The sequence below is a fragment of the Capsicum annuum genome, chromosome 12, assembly GCF_002878395.1.
Source record: "Capsicum annuum cultivar UCD-10X-F1 chromosome 12, UCD10Xv1.1, whole genome shotgun sequence".
NCBI lineage: Eukaryota > Viridiplantae > Streptophyta > Magnoliopsida > Solanales > Solanaceae > Capsicum > Capsicum annuum.
This window is the reverse complement of record NC_061122.1, coordinates 84,354,812-84,376,617: the sequence shown is the minus strand read 5'-3', so window position 1 is coordinate 84,376,617 and position 21,806 is coordinate 84,354,812. Positions and strand designations below refer to the sequence as shown.

At 37.7% G+C, this 21,806-nt stretch overlaps 1 long non-coding RNA gene across 1 annotated transcript; it reads right to left on the bottom strand.

The window, feature by feature from the left end:
• Positions 1–236: 236 nt before the first annotated feature.
• LOC124889801 lies at positions 237–20,183 on the bottom strand. The gene is made up of 2 exons (XR_007048701.1): positions 20,059–20,183; positions 237–2,336 (listed from the first exon to the last, which is right to left on the bottom strand). It is a non-coding gene; the product is annotated as an uncharacterized LOC124889801 (long non-coding RNA).
• Positions 20,184–21,806: the final 1,623 nt, after the last annotated feature.

The following is a 21,806-nucleotide window of genomic DNA, read 5'->3' as shown; positions in this document are numbered from 1 at the left end:
TTTGCTACAACAATAGTTACCATGCTAGTATAAAGATGGCACCATTTGAGGTTTTATATGGTAAGAGATGTAGAGCACCCATAGGTTGGTTAAAAGTCGGTGAAGCTACTTTGGTTGGACCTAGAAAAGAAAGATGCAAACTTAACATGATCCTAGACATGTTTATTTTCCTAGATATCACATGGTAGTGGTTCAGAATATCGACAACACAAACCACCGATGGAACAAGTACACCACTCCCACAAAAAATCACATGCATTGTCCTCAAAGAATTAAATTAAAGTACAAAGGAATGGCTTTACTTGTATTGCCTCTTATTGATTTGAGGCATCTGTGAACTGTGCTAAGGATCTTGCGTCCTCACCTGGCGTAATGTTGGCCCCTATGGTGGTAGGAGCATCCAAAACCTCCCCCTCCAATACCGGAGAATACATCTCTCGGATTGAACTTGAAATTTTCCCCCTTGCTGGGGTAACAATAGTAGTTACTCCTGCTGCTTCATCTTCTTCTCTCATCTCTCTTTTCTTTATCTTTCCTTGATTTTTTTCAAGCTCTCTTTAGAGATATGCTATTCCTGTTGCTCTAGTGTGATTGTTGATCTCTTTCTCCTCTTTTCTTTTTTCCTTACAACTCGCTCATCCATGGGCTGCTTTTCTTTATCTTTGACCGGTCTTTGCATCAGATCTAAAATATCCTCATCATCGTGATTTGCCACTAAGGTTGGGTCTAAAATAGTCTGGTGTAGTTGCCTTCTCTTTAACTCTGATATATCAGCCTTTGCCTGCTCAAATTCAGCCGTGAGCTTTGCAATATTAGGGAGGGACAATGCATCTAGCCTTTGGTTGATGTGGTGCTCCATGTTGTCCATCCTAAAGTGAATAGTCTAGAATAGACGGAATTCCTCAACTGCAATTTCATCAACAAAAGGCTTAAATTTTGATGCCCATTTATCTAAATATCTCTGAAACCTCTTTTGCAGCTTCACCGATTTTGCAAAATTCTCTTATGTGAACCTGTATTTGGCAAAGTCTGCTCCTCCCATTTATTGTGCAGAACCCAACCCTGTAGAAGTACCTGGAGGCACATATTCTAGTGTCACATAAGTGGTGATAGGCAATGGCATACCTGCAGGAATTTCTGTAGCTTCAAGAGTTGGTGCAGATTGAGTCTGGTAAGTTGGAGGCTTGGTGACACGCATATTGAGCTTCGATTCATGTTTTGACTTCTTAATGTCCTATCTATATATAGCCGGGATTTCATTGTCAACTCCATGAATCAGGGGCACACCGGCCTATTTGCATAATTAGTGATTAAGCATGGGAATGGCAATGCACTCCTTATTTTATATGCACTCATAAACATGTCAACCATAATAATCTGGCCGAAGTCAACTGGCTACCCTGAAACCAAACTTTCCTCCAATATGGCTTTGTGTTTATCCAAGTTTCCATCACTTTTTATTAGCATTAGGCTTAAGCAAACAACAGCCAACCAGAACTTAGCCTTAAAGCTAATGGAATATTTTGCAATATGCTCCCATGGATTAGTCAACCAAGTAGGGTTCCCATCATCAGTCAATAACGGAGCCACCCAAGGCATCTGAGTGGATACAGTCCTCAACCTATACTTAAGATCAGGTATAGCAAGTGGAGCCTCATACTCTGATCCAAATAGTATACTATTAATTGTTCAGGCTGAGATATCGATAGTGACAACTCAAACAGGTATGGACTCTCTGTTCGGCAAGCTTACAACTGATGTCCCCTTTGGATGTCCTTTTCTACTAGTACAAGATAATTGGCAAAGAATTCTCTTACCCAATTTGGTTGAAACACTGCTGGTGGTCTGCTCATCCATGCTAGTTCATACTCATTAAAATGGGGTTCCAACTCAGGATACTCAAGTAGCTTCGTTTTCACACTCTGATGTTCCTCTGCGAATGGCCTTTTTATCTCTCTTTCTGTAGGTGTCAATCAGTCATAGTTTCTCTCATGCTCCCTGTATCTTCCATCTAATCACCTCTCAAACTTGATAATCCTTACGCCTGATAACATTGGCATCCTCAGGTTCATTATCCACATCAGTTGCTTCCATTTGTTCTACCACATTGGCAGCTTTAGTTTCACCTACAGTAGGCGCAGGTTGACATATAGTAACCGTTGCTTCGTCTGGGCTTGAGCTGGTACTGATTGTACTACTGTCGCTCTCCTCTTTAGTCTACAAAAGTATTAGAGGTTCCCTTTCCTATTGCCTGGTATTGTAAGAAGGTGCAGGTTCGTCTCTACCTCTTAAGGATCTTCTTCCTCTGTTTAGTAGTAGTTTACGAGCCATATTGCCTGAAATAGAAGTAAGGAATTAGTTTATAATGCAAAAACCGCCTAACTAGTGAAAACTTAGACTTGACATCCACACTGGTGGTCCATCGGGTAACTGGTGGTTTGCCAAGTGCGCCGTCAGGTCTTACCAAAAGTCCTAAAAATTCAGAGAGTTGCAATAGTTCATATGGGGGTATGCCGCAAAGTTGACGGTCCACCACTTTGACCGTTGCATCTTAACCAGTGGGTGTCATTTATGGGGTTCTTGCAACAGTCTATTTCTTGGTCCGTCGCAAAGTTAACGGTTCACCATTTCAATCGTCACACCTCCTTCTTCAGATCCAAGATTCAATTCGGCATTTTGTCGAACATTTAGCATGCAATCCCTATTTTTCTAGCAAAAATTGACACCAACTTCACATTTATGCACACAAATCCATACTTTTGAGCATAAGGTTACTTAGACGTCGCCCACATAGAGTATATTATCATTTTGGACTCAAAACAAGTTAAAACAAAAGAACAAAACAAGATGAACTTTTATCAACCAACTAATTATTCATTTCATGTTGTATCAGTTCAAAAATAAAATACATGGAGTTATTCATACCTTGATTTTGCAGAAGTTACTCTTTTACTTGCTTGCAAATGTTGAAAACAAACTTAACTTACAACTCTACAATTTCATTCAAGAATGTTTGAGATGAAGATAAAGAGGTGAGGTGGTCACTTAAATAGGGGAAAAGGGAGTAGATAAAGAGTCCCAAGAAAAGAAACTGCCTTTAGATTTCTTCGAATCCAAAGGAATTTGGTCAGTTGAAAAAAGCATACAACGTATGTAACCGCTCTTTTACCTCTTTAAAATCAATTAGGCAAAATATGGGGCACATAAATAAATAACAATTTTTAACCTAACCTGACCTAGTGTTTGGGTAACAACAATGACAACTATGATGGAACACCATTTGGGCTATCGCTCCCTACCAGAACATGATCACTTAAGTTTAATTTCAACGGTCCAAGTGATGGTCAACCAAATTTGTAATGGTCCAGCACTTTTGGCCGTCGCACCTTACTAGAACATGGTCACTCAGTTTAATTTTGATGGTCAAAGTGATGGTCCACCAAATTTGTGACGGTCCACCACTTTGGCCGTTGCACCTTACCAAAGCCTGGGCAACTCAGCTTGATTTTTATGGTCAGTGTGGTGGTCCACCAATTTAGTGACCGTCCACCACTTTGGCCGTCAACTTTTTCCAGTGAATGAATTTTTTAGCTTCTTTGCAATAGTTGAAATAGTGGTCTGATAGGTGACTGGTGGTCCACTAATTTGGCCGTCACTTTTGTTCTAGTAGCTCAGATTTTCCCCCCTTTTCCAATTGTATACTTCTTTTTGCTGCGTTTTAAATCCTTCACACTTTAAAAAGACATAAAAAGTGCACTAGAATAACAAAATATTTTAACTAATGCTTTACAACAACACATTATGGGTTGCCGCCCACTAGCGCCTGATTTATTATCGCGGCATGACTCAGTTATCTCAATTATTCAAACTTCAACGAGATAGACAGTATCAATATACCTTATCGAGTCCATTGGACCGATATACAGTTTCACACGCTGCCCATTTACCTTGAAGATAATTTCGTCTTCATTTTCAAGTTCCATTACTTTAGATGAGTAGACTTGACTCACTTTAAATAGGCTGGACCATTTGAATTTGAGCTTACCTAGAAACAATTCGAGTCTGGAGTTGAACAGAAGCACTAAGTAATCTCTCTAGAAATCCTATTTTTCAATCCTGTGATTGTGGTAATTCTTCATTCTTTCCTTGTATAGATCGACCCAATCATAAGATCAAAGATGGAAGTCATCCATCACATTCAGCTACCCCAATATCATATTCGTTGCCTCATTCTAATTCAAGTTAAGACACTTCTGTGCCTCAACAAATGACATGCCTTGCCATAAACCAATTAGTATGGTGACTGCCAATAGGTGTCTTGAAAGCCGTTTGACATGCCTATAAGGCATTATCCAGCTTCCTAGACTAATCCTTTCTCTAGTATTTATAGTCTTGGCAAGGATAGCTTTGATTTCCCAATTAGATATTTCTACCTGACCACTGGTTTGCGGGTGGTATGGTGTAGCCACTTTATGATGCTTAAATCCGTATTTTGCCAAGGAAGCTCTGAACAGCTTGTTGCAAAAGTTTGATCCTCCATCACTGATGATGGTACATGGTACCTCAAAGTGAGAGAAGCTGTTTTTCCTTAGGAATGCAACAACTCTCTTCTCTTCATTATCTGCCAGAGCCACTACCTCAACCCATTTGTCACGTAGTCAACGACCACTAATATATACTTCATCCTAAATCATCTCACGAAGGGCCCCAGGAAATCAATGCTCCAGACATTGAATAATTCTACCTCCAGTATTTTAGACATTGGCATCTCATGGTGCTTTGAGATGGACCCTTGCCTTTTACATTGGTCACACCACTTTACGAACTCGTAGGCATGTTTAAACAAAGAGGGCTAATAGTAGCCACTCTGAATCACTTTTCTTGTAGTCCGATTACCTGCATGGTGAAATCCAACTAGGGAAGCATAACTCTCTTCCAGTATACTCAATATATCTACTTCTGAGATGCCCCATCTAATAATACCATCTGCACATCATTAAAAAGATATGGCTCATCACAGAAGTAATGGGTCACATCATGGAGAAACTTTTTTTTCTTTGATGAAAGGAAAGATTCTCTAGTATCACCTAGCTCACCATATTATTTGCGAAATCAGCATACAAAGTTATTTTCTCCATAACAGCAGCCAAGATATCCTCATCTACAAATGCATTATTTATCTCAAATTCAGCTCTAACTGCTTGTTCACTTTCCAGCCTATACATATGATCTGGAACTTGGTTTTTGCAACCTTTTCTATCTTTGACTTCAAAGTCAAATTCTTGAAGTAGCAGCACCCATCTAATCAACCTTGGTTTTGCATCCTTTTTTGCCATCAAATATCTCAAGGCTACGTGGTCGATGTGGACCACCACCTTGGTTCCTTGCAAAAAAGCTCAAAACTTCTTAAAAGCATCGACTACTGCAAGAAGTTCATATTTTGTGATAGTGCTATTCTTTTGAGCTCCATTCATCCCTTTGCTAGCATAAAAGATTGGATGAAACAATTTGTCTTTTTTTGCTCTAGCACAGCTCCAAGAGCAACATCGCTTGTATAACACATGATCTCAAATGGTTTTGACCAATTTGGTGCAACAATAATAATAGCATCAACTAGCTTCCCTTTAAGTCATTCAAATGCCTTCAAGCAATACTCATCAAAGGAAAATTTGACTTCCTTCTTCAAAAGTTTGCAATCTTTGAGAAGTCCTTCATAAACCTCCGATAGAAACCAGCATGACCAAAGAAACTATGCATCCCTTTCACTAAAATAGGAGATGGAAGCTTCTCTATAACCTTAACTTTATCTCGATCAACTTCAATCCCCTTTGCTGAAATTTTATGCTCAAGAACAATGCCCCCCTTCACCATAAAGTGGCATTTCTCCCAACTAAGCACAAGATTGAACTCCTTACACCGCTGCATAGCCCTACTTAGATTTACCAAACATAGCTCAAACAAATCTCCCACCACAGAAAATCATCCATAAACACCTCCAAGGTATCTCCAATCATATCTAAGAAAATAGACATCCTGCACCATTTAAAGGAAGCGGGTGCATTACATAATCCAAACGGCATCCACTTAACTAAAAAAGTACTGTATGGGCAGGTGAATGTCATTTTTTCCTAATCCTCTGGGGCTATAGAAATCTGATTGTAACCAGAATAACCATCCAAGAAACAATACCAACCTCTTCCCACCAACCGATCAAGCATTTGATCCATGAAAGGAATTAGTAAGTGGTCCTTTAATGTACACGAGTTGTGTTTTATGTAATCCATACACACCCTACATCCAGTAACAGGACTAAGTGGAATCAACTTTTTCTTCTCCTTAGCCACCACTATCATGCCCCTTTTCTTTGTCAAGCACTGAACAGGACTTACTTTTTATCTGAGATGGGGTATGCCACTCCTGCATCTAGCCACTTGATGATTACTTTCTTCACCACCTCTTGCATAGGTGGGTTAAGATGATGTTGATGCTCAATAGTTGGGACATAATCCTCTTCTAGCTAGATTTTGTGTGTGCATATACCAGGAGGAATACCCATAATGTCTGCAATCATCCAACCAATAGCCCTCTTATATCTCTTAAGAATAGAGATGAGGGCTTCCACCTATTTCTTACCTAAGTCAGCCACAATAACAATAGGTAATGTATTCCTGCTTCCCAGGAACACATATCTCAAATAACCGGGCAACTCTTTCAGCTCCAAAGTGGGTGGCTTTTCAATAGACGACTTGGCTGGTGGACTGGGACAATTTTTCAAGTCCAAATCCAGCTTCTTGGGTGCATAAGAATAAGAACCCATGCATGTCAAGGCTCACACAGTCTTGTCATAATCTTCAATACCGTCTTGATCAAAATTCATTAATACAGCTACTAAAGTCTCTACAATAATTTTTTCCTCTGTAGGTACTTCCTGCTCCTCCTCCTAATAAATATCCACTAGAGAAAATACGCTCATATCTAAATGTTGTCCAATAGACTGGCATACATCGATTTGAACTACTTCATTATTCAGCCTTAAGATTAGCTCATTTTCCTTTAGATCAATAAGTACACTGCCGATTGCAAGGAAAGGTCTACCCAAGATTATGGGCACCTCAAAGACAACCTCGCAATTAAAAATGACACAAGCAGTTGGAAATATGAAACTGGACACCTTAACTAATACGTTATATAGAATCCTACGAGCTGCATCACAAACCTATCTGCCATAAATAATCCCATATTTATGGGATAAGGATCCCCCAAACCCAGCTTCTTATAGATAGAAAGCGGCATCAAATTTATACTGGCTCCCAAATTACATAGAGCTTTTGGGAAATCAAGAGGACTAATAGTGCATGAGATAGTAAATGCTCCCGAGTCTGCCTTTTTCTACACCAATGACCTTGTGGAAATATCACCACAATAATGGAGATTGTCCACCCTCATAACTAACTGTCCACTTCTTCGTAACAAGGTCTTTCATGAAATTTGCGTACCCAAGCATTTTTTCTAATTCCTTTACTAATGGTAAGTTAATTTTCAACTGATTAAGCATAGCCATAAACTTGCAAAACTTTATGTCATCAGCCTTTGTTTTTAATTTATGGGGAAATGGAGGAGTTGGTTTTGGGAGCATAGTAACCTCCACTTTTGTCTCTTTTCCCTTGCTCTTCTCCAACTTATCACCCTGTTGATAGTTGGATATTTTATTATCAATAACTTAATCCAGTTTCTCAAACTCAATTAGATAATTTTTTTCATGCTCAATATCCTTTGCAATCACAGTTTTGCCCACAGATGGGCCTGGTAATACCTTACCACTTTATGTGGTAATTGCCATGTAGGAGCCATCATATTTAGGATTCTAAACTATATTATATGGCAAAGTTCTGATCTTTCTCTGATATAATGCTACTGAGAGTTGGCTCATTTGCCACTCTAACTGTTTGATGGAAGTATTGTGTTAGTTTACAAACTGACTCAGGAAGACAAATCACTCTTCATAGTAGTCATCCTAGAGTTGGTAGTATCAACTCTCTTCAATAATTTCTTCATCATGTCCTCCATGGACATCTTTCTAGAGGTAGTTATAGCATTGTCTCTGCTTCCACGAGGTATATATAGTCCACTCCTATCATTTTTCCTCTTCTTGTTCCCTTAATCTCTATCTTTGTAACCAGCTTTGTCGTAATAGTTTCTTCCTTGATTTCCTTGCCTATTACCTTAGAAACCCCCTAATTATTTAGATAGTTTGGCTCTTCTTCTGAATCAAAGTCATCTCGTCCCTTGGATGCAAAAACTTTCACCTTCTCCGTTTTTCCAGACAATAGATGCTTAGTTAGCAAATCCATCTGTGTCTTTAAATGTGTCATATCTTCATCACATTCTTCCTCCTTCTAGTATTTCTCTGTAGTCAGACACAGTAGGGATTAGTACCACAGAATCCCTTTTATGCTAAGCTTTACTTTGTTTGGTTATTCGATCACGCATCTCTGAAGCCTCTGAAAAAGTGAGGTCAACAAATGACCCTCCTACAATATTATCCATAACTGGCTTCTTAATAAAGTTCAAAGCCCTATAAAGAGTCTTTATAAAATGAATATTTGTCATGTTATGGTTCGGGCATTACATCAACTTCTTTTTAAACCTCTCCCACATCTCATGAAGAGCTTCAGTGGGAAGCGATCGAAAGTTACTGATTTCATCCCTCAACTGTACCCTCCTAGAGGGTGGAAAGAACCTTTCTAGGAAATCCTTATCAACTGCCTCTAGTTGGTTGTAGAGTTGGGAGTTAGTTCATTTAGCCATAGCATCACCTTCCCAGATAGAGACAATGGAAACAAATATAGGCGGATAGCATTCTGACCCACTCCTGGATTATCAAAAGACTTGCAAATGGTGACAAAGTTCACCAAATATATTTTTGGATTATCTCCTGGAAGACCACTGAGCAACCCCTTTAGATAAAAGAGTTGAATCATTATATAATAATATAACATTTAGCTCCTGGTGCTAGAGGTGGAGGAATGATAGCTTCAGTTGCACCTACTCCATCCATTCCATCTATGTCGTCATTGAGATTAAACTGCAAGAGTTTACATTCTTGCCTTACCCTAAAGGGGTGATTCTATTTACATTCCAATTCACTGGTGAAACCATATTCTCTACACGCCTTGGGTTAACAGGATCAAATAAATCGTCATCCCCCAACTCATCATCATCAAGATTAGGATGACGCACTTGCTGGTCGTTATTCTATTGATTTAGTTGAGCTCTAGCTAGAGCAGCTAATCTTTCAGTATCTTGGGGGTCTACCATTATTCCAATTAATTATGGTTACAAATGTATTGGTAATAATGGTGCACCTGATTTCTTGGTACTTGGCATACACAATAACTACCATGCACAGAACACAAACAACAAACAAAAGTAAAATTTGAGAAACTTGACCAAAGGTCAATTAATAAACACAAACTTAATTGACAATCGTATTCCCCGACAACGGAGGCAAAATTTGATACGCCCAAACTATAACCCTCATTAAAGTGTAACCGATTAGTGTAAAAAATAGAAGCCAACTAGGATGGGTTTTGAATCTCACAGGGAATACTGTGTTCACTAAGTATTGTGGTTATTACTGCACTGTTGATCGAAGGTTCCAGAAAAGAGGGGGATTTTGATTTATCAATTTTATTCAAATGTTTGTCACATAAAGTAATCCAAATGTAGGTTATATTACTAATATTAATTAAATAAGAGAAGTAAAACTAGAGTTATGGCTACCAAGATGCTTAAGCATCTAGGGTTGTGAGCTATTTTGGATTTACAATGAACAATTCTTATTGCAAGAGTAATTGAATTTTATGATTTACCCATCAGTTTATCAACCTAAATGAGTAACTTATCCCTTAATTATTTCAAACTTAATTAACTTAGTCTTAATTCTACTATAGTCTCACATGGGTTGATACGATTAAGGTATCTACACTCTATCCAAAGGTTAAAGACTTTAGATTTATGTAAACCCTTTCTTCTCCCAACAAGCACTTTTCTATTTGAACAAGTGTTGTTCTTAGGCTCACTTTTCAAGTTTGTAACCAAGAAAAGTCATTAAAGTGAAGAAGAGTATGCAATATAAATTAATCATGGGAATCTACTAGATTCACAACCCAAAATCAAGTTTTAATATCAAGGCTCCCATAACACTAGTTATGGGAGCTTAGCCACACATTTTAACCCATGAAAGAGAAGAAAACATTGTGTTATTCATAAATTAATTCAAAGTTTACTTACAAAAAGTTTACTTACAAAAAGTCATAATTGTTGTTCTTTAATATTCAATAGAAAATATGATAAATAAATCTAGATCCAGACATATCCAATGAATCTTAGAGAAAAACTATATAACAATGTATTTTTTGTATGAAAAACCTAGTAAAAAATTAACAGATAGAAAGAAAGATCCCTAATAAAACCTAAGATTGGGTATTTATATGTTCCCTGGTAAAAAGAATTTAAAATTCAAAATCATAAAATCTACGTCCAAAGTGATGGCTAAAGTGGTGGTCCGTCGGATGTCTGACGATTCACCAAATTAGCCTTCGATGATGGTCCTTGAAAGTCTAGTTCTGGTTGAGTATGATAGTTAAAGTGGTGGTTCATTGGAAGTGTGGCAGTCCACCATATGAGCCATCGCTGATGGTCCTGAATAGCCTAATTTTTCTTAAAACTGACGACCAAATTGGTGGTCCATCAAAAGACTGATGGTCTACCATATGGGCCGTCATTGTGGTCCTGGAAACATGGGTTCTATTTAGGCCTGACGGTTGAGTTGGTGGTCCGTTGCAAGACTGACGATCTACCATATGGGCCATCCTTAGTGTTTCTGGATGCCTTGTTTTGTATAACACTGACGGTTAAACTGGTGGTCCATTGTAAAACTGATGTTCCGGTATGTTGACCGTCAGAAGTGTTTTTCTACTAATTTTCTAAGTCTTTTCCCTCAGCTGGCTCCTTACCCTGAAACACTAAAAACAGTATTAAATGCAACCTTGGTTGCTTGAAAACAAGCAATTTTCCCAAGAAAAAGATGAAAAATATTTCGTCAAAAGCCGGAACATCATCCCTACATGGGAATTTTATGAAAATTTGGACACGAAACACAATATTTAATATAGGTATCATTGTTCTCATTTTGATGAGTAAATTATGATTTTTATAGCGTAGCACCTTGTTGAGGCTTCTTAAAAGGGGAAATATGATCTTTTATGATTGATCTTGTGCTAAAAATATGATAGTGTGTGAGGTTGGGGATACTTATCATGAACCTACAGATGGTATGATTAAGTGACTCAATCGATAAAGATGACCAATTAGAGAAGGAGATGATTTCTACTTGTTCTTTAAGGAAAATCATTGGGATCTTTCTAAAGAGGATCTTGATGAAAATGTGAACCACTTCCATGCAAGGTTCAACATAATGGATAGAGTATGATCCTAGGTCATTGATTAGGAGTAGTAATAATGTAGTGAGTTGAACCATGGTTGAGAGAATGAAGCTTCCTACTCAAAGACGGGCCCAAAGTATATAAACTTCAATGTCTCATTAAGAATGGTGAACTGGTGGTAACAAATAAAGTGGTAATTAATTTTACATTGGCAAGTATCAAGATGTGTTATGTGATGTTTTTCCTATGTATTTTAACATATGTTGCTTATAGACCTTGGTTAGTCAACAAAGATGTCCAATATCGAGTGTAAATCCAAAGACTTATTTGTATTTACAAGAGGAAAGCACACTCCTCTCACCTTAACACCATATCAAGTAAGTGAGGACTACATGATAATAAGAGAAGTCTAGGAAGTACTTAAGAGGGAAAAAATTGAGAAGAAAGGGAAAAACACTGCTTAAGAAAAAGATTTGTGTGAGATTAATTAGATAAGAAGATACTTGAAGGGGGTGGGCAAGGAATACTTAGTTGAGAGACTTGTCAATACCAACCCACTTGTTACAGTCTAACGATAGTACTGGTGTTTTGCCCAGTTAATTCCTTCCCTTTTGTAGTTTCACAAAGAAATACTTCTGAAGGAAAATATGAAGAAAAGTCCTTATAAGCATGGGATTGAAGCATCCAACCCCATGGATTAAAAGAGAAGTTACCTACCAACGAAGTGAGGAGTCTGAATAAACTCCCACGGGTTGATGGATTCTTAATGGTAAGGGGTGAAGCATCTAACCCCATGGATTAAAAGAGAAGTTACCTACCAACGAAGCTCATACAAAGAAGAGAGGTGACCAATCCTATTGATACAAAATGATACAGGAAAAGTAAGGTCCTTGTGAAGTACATATAGAGTCAAAACAAGTTCAAAACCTTTTTCCTAAGGTATGTACCTACCCTTTTCTATTCCTAGTGATCCTTAGAGTCATAATGATATTTCCATTATGGTAAGTAGGTTTTTCAAAATAAGTGAACTCCAACAACACCATGATAAGATTTAAGTCTCTAAGATTCTTTCATGGTCTAATTTATTTATACTAAATTGTGTGAGCTCTATGTTTTTTATACTGACTATGGTTGTTGTTTGAGAAAGAATCCATGGTGCTTCAGTAATGGCCAGTGTATATTTTTTACATTTTTTCACTTTGTATGTGGGTAGATATGTTGATGTGTTAGGATTGATTGATATAAGAATGATAAGATTATTGGACATAGGTAACGCCTCCTATAGCTCCTTAGGTCTCTCAAGAAAGATGGTTTCGATTGTTGATAACTTCCTTTGAAAGGTTGCTTAAGAAAGAAAGTTGTGTTGTACTTTAAATGTCCTACCTTAACTCTTGTGTTCAAAATAGTAAATACTTTCTTGTTAAAATTCAAACCTTAAGGTGTGTATTTATAATAGAGAACCCTCGGGATGAGTTGAATACCTTTCACTTCTTTCTTTATTACTTGTTTGCAGATGATGAACTTTAGTTCAAATATTGTCTCATGCTTGTGAACCCCAAGGAAAATGCATCATTACCTACTTTGGAATCTTCTTATGTACTTGCATCCTTGTTTGACATACTCATGCTTTGGTCGTATGAATCATAATTGGTGGATACTAAGTAACTTAATTATTTGTGGGCGAGTCCATGGATATTAGAGCTTGTCACCTAAAAAAGGTTAGATAAGTTGTGTTTTCAGATAGAATTCATGGAAGCATGCTTGATATTATGAGAGGAGGAACCCAAATTTATTTGGAGTACTATTTTATATGGATTGATTTGATTCCTAATAGATCCCTTAACCATTTTAATAGTGTAATGTCCCTTCAGGTCATTTTCTTAATTTCCACTTATTTTTGTCATTTAGAACTTTCCTATTGTTGCCCCAAGTCATTTTGACTTTAAGAACTGACAGTTTGGTTACTGGACAAATCCTTTAATTTTTAGAGCCAATTCTCAATTTTAAAGCCTTCACTAAATGAAATTGGCTACAAGGAAAAAAACACTAGTTAAACAATCTCATTTGCTAATTTTAACTGTTCCGACATATTTAGAACATTGATTTTAGGTTAGGCGGACCCTTGGCTCGGGTCTCAAGACTCCTAAGTTCATTTTGAGATATTCATCAAAAGTTAAAAAATGGCAAGTGGGTGCGGGACCCACTTTTTATCAAAACAACCTTGGATGGATATTTGGACTGCTCCATTATGTGGGTAACATTAAATTTTGTAGGGTAGCATACTCTGCTTGAATATTGAGATTCTAGATAATCTCGAGGGGTTGGCAAAGACTTGTTTCGCGTCCGTGATGCCTTTGATCATTTAAGTGATCTTTCATGTCCCAGTGAATATACCATTAGCAACACAATTATCGTATATGCAACCCCCTTGGTAGAGGAGCAAGTATCGTGTACTCGATACTGTTGTCACAAATGCTACATCTGCTTAGTTAGCCTAGTATTTCTTAAGAGAACAGAGGATTGCATAGGCGATCTATATGCTATGCCACTAGTATTTCTCAAGAGAACAGCGAGTCGATGTTCGCTTAAGTGATACATGCATACCTTGAAAGAATATAAATAGCCCCTTTAGCCAATTTTTCACCATTTCTTATCTATTCTCTAAAATCTTAAACCCAAAAAAATAGTTGTTCTTTGGAGAATCGACTGTGGGTGATTGTGGAGCCTTAGAATCATTAATTTATCCAATTTTCCATTAAATTTGTGGTAAGATTCCCATTATTTTAATGGTTCATTTCCCAATTTTTATCTAAAATCCTAAAAAGTTTGGTGACTTAATTTTAACACCAATATAGCTCAGAATCCACCCATTTTTAGGATAAAGTTTGCTTGAGCATAGAGGGACGTTGTCTTGGGTTCAACTATGTGATTTCCCAAAATGGTCCCCTGATACGCCCAAATTACAACTCTAATTAGAGAGTGTAAGCGATTGCTGCCAAATTTAGAACCCAACGAGAATGGGTGTCAAATCCCATAAGGAATACTGATTTCACTAAGTATTGTGGTTGTTATTGACCTGTTGACCAAAGGTTCTTGAAAAGAGGGATATTTTGATATATCAATTATATACAAATATTTGTCACAAAAAGTAATCTAACTGTAGGTTATATTGCTAATAGTAATTTAATAAGAGAATCAAACTAGAGTTATGGTTACCAAGATGCTTAAGCAACTAGGGTTGTGAACTATTTTGGATTCACAATGAACAATTCTTATTGCAGGAGTAATTGAATTCTATGGTTTACCCATTAGTTTCTCAACATAAATGAGTAACTTATCCCTTAATTCTTTCAAACTTAAGGAACTTATTATTAGTTCAACTATAGTCTCACATGGGTTGAGCTGGTTAAGTCATCTACCCTCTATTCCAAGGTTAAAGTCTTTAGATTTATGTAAACCCTTTCTTTTCCGAACAATCACTTTTCTACTTGAACAAGTGTTGTTCTTGGGCTCACTTTTCAAGCTTGCAACCAAGAAAAGTCATTAAAGTGAAGAAGTGTTTATGCAATATCAATTACTGATGGGAATCTACTAGATTCACAACCCAAAATCAGCTTTTTATATCAAGTCTCCCATACCCCTAGTTATGGGAGCTTAGCCACACATTTCCACCCAAGAAAGAGAAGAAACCACTGTGTTATTCATTAATTAATTCAAAGTTTACTTACAAATAGTCATAATTGTTGTTCTTCAATCTTCAATAGAAAATATGATAAAGGAATCTAGATCAACACATCTCCAATGAATCTTAGAGAAATACTATGTAATAATGTATTTTTCAGTATGGAAAACCTTGTAAAAAAATTAAGAGATGGAAAGAAAGATCCCTAATAAAACCTAAGGCCGAGTATTTATATGTTCACCGGTAAAAAGAATTTAAAATTCAAAATGATAAAATCCGCGTCCAAAGTGACGGCTAAAGTGGTGATCTGTCGAAAGTCTGACGGTTCACCAAATTAGCCGTCGCTGATGGTCCGTGAAAGCCCAGTTCTATTTAAGTCTGACGACCAAAGTGGTGGTCCATTGGAAGTGTGGAGGTCCACCATATAGGCCATCACTGATGGTCCTAGAGAGCCCAGTTCTGCTTGAAACTGATAGCCAAAATAGTGGTCCGTCAAAAAACTGATGGTCCACCATATGGGCCATCGCTGATGGTCCTGGAGAGATGCGTTCTGTTTAGGCCTAATGGTTAGTTGGTGGTCCGTCGCAAGACTAATGGTCCCCCCACATGGGCTGACACTGAATATTTTGAGATTTCTAGTTCTATATAACACGGATGGTTGAACTGGTGGTTCATCACAAGACTGACGGTCCACCATTTTGACCATCAGAAGTGTTTTTCTTCTAATTTTGTCAGTCTTTTCCTGTTGCTGGCTCCTTACCACGAAAAACTAAAAACCAATATTAAATGCAAACTTGGTTTCTTGTAAACATTCAATTTTACCAAGAAAAAGATGAAAAATGTTCCGTCAAAATTCAAAACATCAACACCCTCAACTTAAGGTCATTGCTTATCCTTAAGCAACTCAGCACCAAATTGCAAATATGAACAATACAATGACAGACATTTACTACTTAACCATTTCTCACCTAACCACTTACTCGTTATCCAAATCATGTGGTTTAACTTGTCAGAGTCTATGACCAGCATTGTTTCAAATTCAATTATCCAGACAACATGGATACAATAATCTATAGTGATCAGCCAAATTAAGTATGACTCAGGTTGCCCTCATAGACAAGGTGATCCACCACTCAGTATATTTTGTGGATACAAATCAAAACCTTCTCACTCATCAAAGAAGTAACCAACATAGCACATGTACCTATAAGCTTTCCTTTATCATCCAACGCCCCCTTTATAGTTGAGTTCCAAGATCAAACAAGTTTTTTCTGGGCTAGAAATGAGGTATCAGGCTAGGGTAGGAAGGAATTTTTGGTAAAAGTAACTAAGAACTAGGCTTTATCTTGCTTTGTCTTCAAATTCTTCTTACTAAGGCAAATGCTTTGCTACCTCACTTAACCTTTTCTAGCTCATTCATGGTTCATCGCAATAACACCCCTTTTTTTTTATATATATACACAAGAATCAGGCACCCACGGCTTAGGCTGATGCCATAAGTCAAGGTGCATATTGTCTTAACTAGACCAGGGCCAAATGCTCAAATTCAAATTCTAGAACAACTTTCCATTAGGCAGTTAATCAGTCCTATAATAGCCACCCTTAACTTAGGTGTTTTGCCTAAGTTTAGGTACACATTGCCCATTACTAGGCTAGGTACAGAGGTAGGAGTCAACAACTGAAAGAGAGTAAACTAGAATGATTGGTGATGAAGAAAAATTTACATAGTAGGGTTAATTGCTTTGTCTAAGTGGACTAAAAGCTCATGGTGGCTTGCCATCCTTTCTTATCTCATCAACTACAATAAAACCTCAACTGAACCAGGCAAGTTCGATGTACTATATACTATATAAAAACTAATACAAAATACTCGCACACACAGTGACAACTGAGTCATACTCATTCTACTATTTTTAAGATGTGCATCACATGTCATGTGTATTACAGATTAATGCCAGCTAGAGATTCACTAATAGTTGCTCACATATCCTATGAGATAAAGGTAAATAGTAAAATAGAAATAGTCATAGTTTAATGCCAACATCATTCATCATCCCTATTTATAACAAGATACTAACACCAATAGCACTTTTATTTCATGGACTAACATCAACAACATAAAAAGATTTAAAAAGAAGAAAAATCCAAATCTAAAGTTAAACCTAGAAAAGAAAGATGCAAACTAAACATGATCCTAGACATATCTATTTTCCTAGATAGCACATGGTAGGGGTTCATAATATCGGCAACACAAACCACCGATGGTACAAGTACACCAGCCCCACAGAAAAACACATCCATTGTCCTCAAAGCATTAAATTAAAGTACAAAGGAATCTATGAAGTATGGTTACGATCTTGCATCCTCACCTGGTGCAATATTGGCCCCTATGGTGTTAGAAGCACTCAAAACCTCCCCCTCTAATACTGGAGGAAACATCTCTTGGATTGAGCCTGAAATTTTCCCTCTTGCTGGGGCAACACTAGTAGATACTCCTGCCGCTTCATCTTCTCCTCTCATCTTTCTTTTTTCTTCATCTTTCCTTGATTTCTTTCAATCTCTCTTTAGATTATGCTATTCGTGTTGATTTGGTGTGATTGTTTATCTCTTTCTCCTCTTTTCTCGTTTCCTTACAACTCGCTCATCCATGCGTTGCTTTTTTTTATCTTTGATGGGTCTTCCCATCAGATCAACAATACCCTCATCATCATCACTTGCAACTAAGGCTGGGTCTAAAATATTCTGATGTAGTTGCCTTCTCTTTAACTCTACTATATCAGCCTTTGCCTCTCAAATTCAGCCATGAGATTTGCACTATCAGGGAGAGACAGTGCATCTAGCCTTTGGTTGATGCGGTGCTCCATGCTGTCAATGCTAAAGTTAATAGTTTGGAATGGATGGATTGCCTCAGCTATAATTTCATCAACAAAAGCTTAAATTTTGATGCCCATTTATCTAACTATCTCTGAAACCTCTTTTATAGCTTCACTAATTTTGCAAAATTCTCTTGTGTTAACCTGTATTCGGCAAAGTCTGCTCTTCCCATATATTATGCAGAACCCGACCCTGCAGAAGTACCTGGAGGCACATATTCTTATGTTACCTAAATGATGATGAGGAATGGCATACTTACAGAAATTTCTGTAGCATCAGGAGTTGGTGCAGATTGAGTTTGGTAAGTTAGAGGCTTGGTGACACACATCATGAACTTTAAGTCATTTTTTGACTTCTTAATGTCCTATCTATGTGTAGCCAGGATTTCATTGTCAACTCCATGAATCAGGGGCACACCGGCCTATTTGCATAACTAAGTAATTAAGCATGGGAAAGGCAATGCACTGCTTATTTTATATTCCTTCACAAACATCTCATCAACAATAATCTAGCTGAAGTCAACTTGCAACCCTGAAACCAAACTTGCCTCCAATATGGCTCTGAGTTTATCTAAGTTTCCATAACCTTTTGTTGGCATCAGCCTCAAGCAAACAACAGCCAACCAGAACTTATCCTTGAAGCTAATGGAATATTTTTCAATACACTCTCGGGGATTGGTCAACCAAGAGGGGTTTCCATCATCAGTCAATAACAAAGCCAACCAAGGCATCTGAGTAGATGAAGTTCTCAACCTATTCTCAAGATCAGTTATAGCAAGTGGAGCCTCATAATCTGGACCAAAGAGTATCCTATTAATTGTTTGGGCTGAGATATTGATAGTGACTCCTCAAACAGGTACAGACTCTTTGTTCGGTAAGCTTGTAATAGATGTCCTCTTTGGACAGTCCTTTTCTACCAGTGCAAGATAATTGGTAAAGAATTCTCTTATCCAATTCAATTGAAACACACCTGGCTGTCTACTCATCCATGCTAGTTCATACTTATTAAAATGGTGTTCCAACTCTGGATACTCAAGTAGCTTCATTGTCACAATCTGATGTTTCTCTGCAAATGGCCTTTTTATCTCTCTTGTTGTATGTATCAATTAGTCATAGTTTCTCTCGTGCTCCCTCTATGTTCCATATAATCGCCTCTTAAACTTAATGATCCTTACACTTGATAACATTGGCATCCTCAGGTTCAATATCCATATGAGTTGCTTCCATTTGTTCTGCCACATTGGCAGCCTCAGTTTCACCCACAGTAGGCACAGGTTGAGATGTAGCAATCGTTGCTTCATGTTGGCTTGAGCTCTTACTGCTTGTACTACTGTCTCTCTCCTCTTTAGTATGAGAGAGAATTAGAGGTTCCGTTTCCCGTTGCCTGGTGTTGTAAGTAGGTGCAGGTTTGTCTCTACATCTTTAGGATCTTCCTCCTCTATTTAGTGGTATTTTACGAGCCATATTCCCAGAAACATAAGTAAGGAATTAAGTTATAATGCAAAAACAGCCTAAACAGTGAAAACTTAGACTTGACGTCCACACTGGTGGTCCATCGGATAACTGGTGGTCTACCAAGTAGGCCATCAGGTCTTACCAAAAGACCTGAAAGTTAAGAGAGTTGCAACGGTTCATATGGTGGTCTATCGCAAAGTTGACGGTCCACCTCTTTGGCCGTTCCATCTTAACCAGTAGGTGTCATTTATAGGGTTCTTGCAATGGTCTATTTGGTTATCCGTTGCAAAGTTAACGGTTCACCATTTCAACCATCACACCATTTTCTTCAGATCTAAGATTCAATTCGGCATTTTGTCAAACATTTAGCACGCAATCCCTATTTTTCTAGAAAAAAATGATACCAACTTCACATTTATGAACACAAATCCACACTTTTGAGCATACGGTTACTTAGACATCACCCACATAAAGTATATTATCATTTTGGACTCAAAACAAGTTAAAACAAAAGAAGAAAACAAGATGAACTTTTATCAACAACCAATTATTCATTTCATGTTGTATCAGTTCAAAAATAAAAGACATGGAGGTTTCATACCTTGATTTTGCAGAAGTTACTCTTTTACTTGCTTGGAAATATTGAAAATAAACTTACTTAACACTCTACAATTTCATTCAAGAGTTCTTGAGATGAAGATAAAGAAGAGAGGTGGTCACTTAAATAGGAAAAAGGGGAGTAGATAGAGAGTCCCAAGAAGAGAAGCTTCCTTTAGAGGATTTGAATCCAAAGGAATTTGGTCAGTTGAAGAAGTTGAAAAAAGGGTACAACGTATGTAACCACTATTTTACCTCTTTAAAATCAATTAGGCCAAATACGGGTCACATAGATAAATAATAATTTTTAAACTGAACTGACCTAGTGCTTGGGTAACAGCGATGACTACTACGATGGTCCGTCGAATATGTGACGGACCGCCATTTAGGCTTTCGCTCCTTACCAGAACATGGTCATTTAATTTTAATTTCGACGGTACAAGTAATGGTCAACCAAATTTGTGACGGTCCACTACTTTAGCCGTTGTACCTTGCCAGAACATGGTCATCTCAGTTTAATTTTGATGGTCCAAGTGATTTTCCACCAAATTTATAACGGTCCACCACTTTGGCCGTCGCACCTTACCAGAGCCTAGGCAACTCAGCTTCATTTTTATGGTCAGTGTGGTGGTCCACCAATTTAGTGATGGTCTACCACTTTTGCTGTCAACTTTTTCCAGTGAATGAATTTTTTAGCTTCTTTGTAACAATTGAAATAGTGGTCTGTCAGGTGACTGGTGATCTACTAATTTGGCAGCTTAGATTTTCCACCCTTATTTCCAATTGTATATTTCTTCTTTTTGCTGCATTTTAAATCCTGCACACTTTAAAAAGACATAAAAAATGCACTAGAACAACAAAATAATTTAACTAATGCTTGACAACAACACATTGTGGGTTGCCTTCCACTAGCCCCTAATTTATTATCGCGGCACGACTCAGTTATCTCGATTACTCAAACTTCATCGAGATAGATAGTATCAATACACCTTATCGAGTCCATTGGACCGATATATAGTTTAACACGCTGCCCATTTACCTTGAAGACATTTTCGTCTTCATTTTCAAGTCCCACTATTCCAGATGAGTAGACTTGACTCACATTAAATGGGCTGGACCATTTGGATTTGAGCTTACCTAGAAACAGTTTGAGTCTAGAGTTCAATAGAAGAACCAAGTCACCTCTCTAGAAATCTCTCTTTTCAATCCTGTGGTCGTGGTACTTCTGCATTCTTTCCTTCTATAGATCAGCCCAATAATAAGATCCAAGATAGAAGTCGTCCATCTCATTTAGCTGCCCCGGTATTATATTCACTACCTCATTCCAATTCAAGTTAAGCCACTTTAGTGCCCACAACGCTTTATGCTCTAGCTCGATCAATAAATGACACGCCTTGCCATAAACTAATTAGTATGGTGACATTCCAATAGGTGTCTTGAAAGCTATTCGATATGCCCATAAGGCATCGTCCAGCTTCCTAGACTAATCCTTCCTGCTAGTATTTATAGTCTTGGCAAGGATACCTTTGATTTCCCAATAAGAGATTTCTACCTGACCAGTGGTTTGCGGGTGGTATGGTGTAGCCACTTTATGATGCTTAACTTTGTATTTTGCCAAGGCAACTCTGAACATCTTATTGAAAAATTGTGATCCTCCATCGCAAATGATGGTACATGGTATCTCAAAGTGAGAAAATCTATTTTTCCTTAAGAATGCAACAATTCTCTTCTTTTCATTATCTTCCAGAGCCA